This window comes from Sardina pilchardus, chromosome 15 (assembly GCF_963854185.1).
Source record: "Sardina pilchardus chromosome 15, fSarPil1.1, whole genome shotgun sequence".
NCBI lineage: Eukaryota > Metazoa > Chordata > Actinopteri > Clupeiformes > Clupeidae > Sardina > Sardina pilchardus.
In genome coordinates, this window is record NC_085008.1 from 25536867 (window position 1) to 25541638 (window position 4772).

Below are 4772 nucleotides of genomic sequence, written 5' to 3' on the forward strand. Positions count from 1 at the left end.
TATTAAAGGAGCACTGTTAAGATTCTCACAGCAAAATATCCTGCTTTCAAGCAAGCTTCTAATCCGAAATAAGTACGGTGCTCGGTGCAACAAGTGTGTATGTGGCATCACTCTCCATTAGAATGGACTCTGTGTGTGTACGACATCGCTGGCTTGTAGTGCGGAAATGAAGAGGGAGGCAGTTTATTCAATTACGCTGGCTACCTCTCACATTGCTAAATCAGGCCAGCTTCATCACTTGTGTAGGAAACCTAGTGCATGTTTGCCGAACAGAGCTTTTGTATTTGAAGCTGAGAAAACGGGATGGCATTTAGATCTGTATACTGTTCTGTGGAGGAGTCGTTCTGCAGCCGCGCTATTTTTAGGGGAGTATGACCAAGTGAGCTCATTTGTGCTGTGCTGTGCCACACAAGCACTGTAATGTAGACAGCTTGCGTTCATAGACAAAGTGAAGATGTTTCACAGCCACCAGAAGGCCTCGCTGGCAGAGCATGCGACCATGTTCTCTTTACGGCCATAAACACACACACGTGACCTTCTGCACAATCATACAAGTGTGGTATTGGATTTACAGAGATCACTCCTGAACAGGGATGCAGTGGTAGAATAAGAGGTGGCTAATCTATGAATTCTGTGAACACAGTGAGGTGGACCGCACCATGTGTTATCAAAAGGCGTTCAGAACATGGTTGATGATGATGAGTGATGTTTATAGCAATAGCCTACCAATGGTATTAAATGGTTCCCACAGTGTTGATGAATGGACACACTGTGAATGTGGAATGTGGAATGTGACAGTGCATGTCAAAAGTTACAGTTGGTGAATAAACTCTTTTTACAGGTGGATAAACTTTTAAGAGAGGGGGATAAACTTTCTGAAATTTCCGAAGTGGATGAACTGCGTTTACTTGCATTTAGCCTACACATCTTTGCTCCTAAAATAATGTGAAGACATCAAAACATGTCACTGCTACTTGGAGAATTCTGGAACCACGTCAAATGTACATTTTAGCTGTATTAGTTTTGACAGATTGATGTTATAATGGCGAAGTAGCATATGGCTTAAGCTGTTCTGCCATAAAAATTCTGAAAACTGTCTAGACAATTACTGATGATGGTACAATGACATCATCATATCACTGGATCTCAACTATCATGATAACGACCAATGAAACCACAGGACATTTGTAGAATTTATGAACCAAGATTTAGTTGAAGTTGCCTCTAATTGTCTGGGTAGAGGGGTTTACCATCTGTCTACATAGTTATTGCGCACATTGTTTATTGTTTTAGTCAGTTGCCAAACTGCTTCCTTCTGCCTGTTCCTGGAACTTTGCGAACATTATTATTTATAAATGAAGGTTATGTTAGTATTATTTAATTCCTCTCTAATAAATCTCTCTTTGTGGGTTTAGTAATCTGAATTCTCTAGACCCCCAGCACCCCCAGACCCCCCGACTCCGATCCCTGTCCTGCTGTCCAGTTATAGGCTCCTCCCCCTGCCTTCATTCCAACAGGATTTTTGGGCATTCCTGGGAATCTTGCTGCTGAACTTCCGGGATTGGGCCTTTGCTGCACGGAAGTGCTAATTCCGTTTCAGTACACAAGTGTCTATGGAGGAGAGCTAAGTGGGAAAGGCGCGCCATTAAATGAGCAGTGGTGGATTGCTGGAGGAGTTGACGACGATCCTTGTCATTAATAGTGATTTTCAGCTCTGTGGCACTAGAGAATAGGAACATACTGCTTCACCCTAGGACTGCAGACTGCTTGTAAGATATAAGAAGATTATGGAGGAAAGTAAAGCTCCTCTGGTTGATATTAAAGAGGTTTAGAGGCCATCCGAATTAGAGATAAACCCTTCTTGACCAGCCCGTGAGCAGATGTGACCGCTTGAATTGTGACTCCCTGTCCTAGCTGAGCTTGTAAATATGACTGGGGCCGCGAGCACTTCTCTGTGAATGCTAAGATGGAGCCTACGTGGGCTATTTACTTGTTTGTTTGTTTTTGTAAGTGACTGTGTCTCTTACTCCCAAATGGTCAAACAAATATCTGATGTATTACTTGCGTTAAGTTAAGTATTGACCTTCAGATATGTCTGTGGGATTGTCCAGTCATGGAGAGAGAGAGAAGGCTATGGATTCAGAGAGGAAGTGAAGTATTAGCGTAAGATAGGGGGTCGTGACTCTGGCCAATCTTTCGTTACGCTACCATAAGCCTTTTATTGATGACATTCAAGTTGTGGAGGAGAAATAGACCTAAACACTAGCAATTGTGTCAAAGACGGGGGCTCGGGAAATGCAATCGCACAAAATCATTGCTTTACAAGTGCGAGCCTCCTTGACTGATGTTATATTTATACCAGTTGCAGCCGCTGATATATGTTCCATCAGAAATCAAATTGCCTTCGCCTGACCTATCAGTGGAGAATGGAGCCAGACAAATGCCCTGAGTCACCTTGTCCTGCTGCAGGAGAACGTTCTGTCCATGAGTTGAAAGCTATTCAAATATTATAGGCATTTTAACAGAGCTATGTAGTTGCAAAATTGTGATGGAAGTATCGCTTTGAAATGTCTTTTTCCACACTTGTTCTACCCATACTGATGATAATGACACTATAAAGAAATGAACAATGCAGTTGTGTTCATTGTCACAAGTGGATGTAATAGTTTGGTGCGGTTGGATGGTTCTGGATGCTGGTTTTCAGCCACATATTCACATTCAGGTTGGATTTTTTCTATGCATGCTTGCATCTACAGTAGATGGGCATATTTTTCAGATGTTTGACAACATATTTAGCAATACCTGTATTGTGCTTTATTTCACCACAGTAGAATAATGAGCATTAATAATCATAAAAAAGATCTAGCTTTTGTGAGAATAGTGAACATGTAAAAAAAATGTCATTGCATTTTGTTGGTTTTCTGTTTTTTTTTTTTTTGTCAAAACACAAAAAAAAATGTCTTCACTTTCTTTGTTTATGTTTCTTTATTCATTTCATTTTAGTTTTGAAAAATGAAATATCAGCATATATAATAATATGCCCTGAGAAGTGCTAAGAAATCCTAAAAGAAAAGTTTCATTTATGATATATGTTATACAACTTCTTTGGTTTGGAGCAGAACACAGACATTTAAATTTTATAAGCTTCCAAATGATTGTAACAAAGTACTGGATATGCGATCTACCCTCCAGTGCAAATCAGCACATTTTAATATTAATACCAGAATGATTAATTGGGGTGACTTTAGAACAGGGAATCCTGGCTATAGCCAAAATGCTCTCATACATTTCAAATAAGTGTCTGTCCAGAAAATGTCAATGCTGACTTTTGATTGATAAGGTTTAATTAAATCGAGTTGCCTTTTAAGGTTACATTCACCTGTCCATCCCCCGTAGGTGCCGTGCCTGACCTGGGTCGCCCTTGCGCTCGTAATTCACGCATGAATAATTACGCATGTCATTTCCTTAAAGATGTCCTAAAAGCCTCTGTAGACCTGATCTGCCCTCTTCATCTTGTGCAGACCCACCACTTCCCATACACATGTACTCTGGCATGCCAAACCTGTACATCTGCACAATTACAGTATACAGTACCTGTACCATGCTGTTTTTTCCTTCGGCTTCTTTTCCCATTTGTCAATCATATGTCTGCCAAAGGAATTACTGGGGTGAGAGACATGATAAGATGTAGCTGGGGAGTGCCAAAAAAAAGAGAAAATTATATGCCAGAAAAAATCTTAATAACTGAATCAAGCTCTCTGTATCCCTTCACTGTAGTCAAGGTATTAATGGCTTCTGCATGCAAAGTAGTTGAAAGACAAGCAGTCTTTCTATGAAACTGGGTTAGCCTTTTGATCAATCAAATCAGGAAGCTGACATGCCCGTTAATTTTGAATGACATTGCCGGAGCAATTATTTCACTTACGAAACGTCTTCTCACATGGGGCTGAAAACTGTCAAACATTTCAGAACTAAAAACAAACAAATCAGACCATCAGTTGTCCCTCTTGTGGTAAATATTGTGCAATTAATATAGCTGGCAGTCAATGGGGTGTCTGTGTGTGTAATTATCAGTCATTCTCATAGACATCGCCCTCTGCCCCTATCCTGAGACAAGGTAGGGTTTTTTTTTTCCAATTGAAAACCTTTCAACCTTTATAGAAATGATCTGACAGGAAATCTTTGAGAGCCAGCGCTGAGCTAACTGTCCAGAGGTTTCAACTGTCTGTTCTTTCTGGAGGAAATGCTGAGAGCTGGCTTCCTATTAGTCAAAACACACAGAGCTCTGGATCCCTATCTCTCCATGTTTCTCTCTCTGCTTCTCCATCACTCTCTCTCTCTCTCCCTCTCTTGTTCTCTCTCTCTCCCGCTATCTTTCTCTCTCTCTTTCTCTCTCTCCCTCCCTTTCTCTCGTCCCAGGCCTGTGTGCGCCTGTCAGCGAGCTGCGTCCCATCCTGTCAAACAGAGCCTGTTGTTTAGCCCTCTCCCAGTGGGACAGGAAGTTAAAACACACACATACACACTCACACACACATTTACACACACACACACACACACACACACACACACACACACTTGCAGTCACACTTGCAGTCATACAGACACACATACACGTACGCACACGCTTGCAGTCATACAAGCACATACCCATATTCAAGCATTCTTATGTGCGCGTGCACACACACGCACGCACGCACACACACACACACACACACACACACACACACACACACACACACACACACACACACACACTCTCTCTCTCTTTCTCA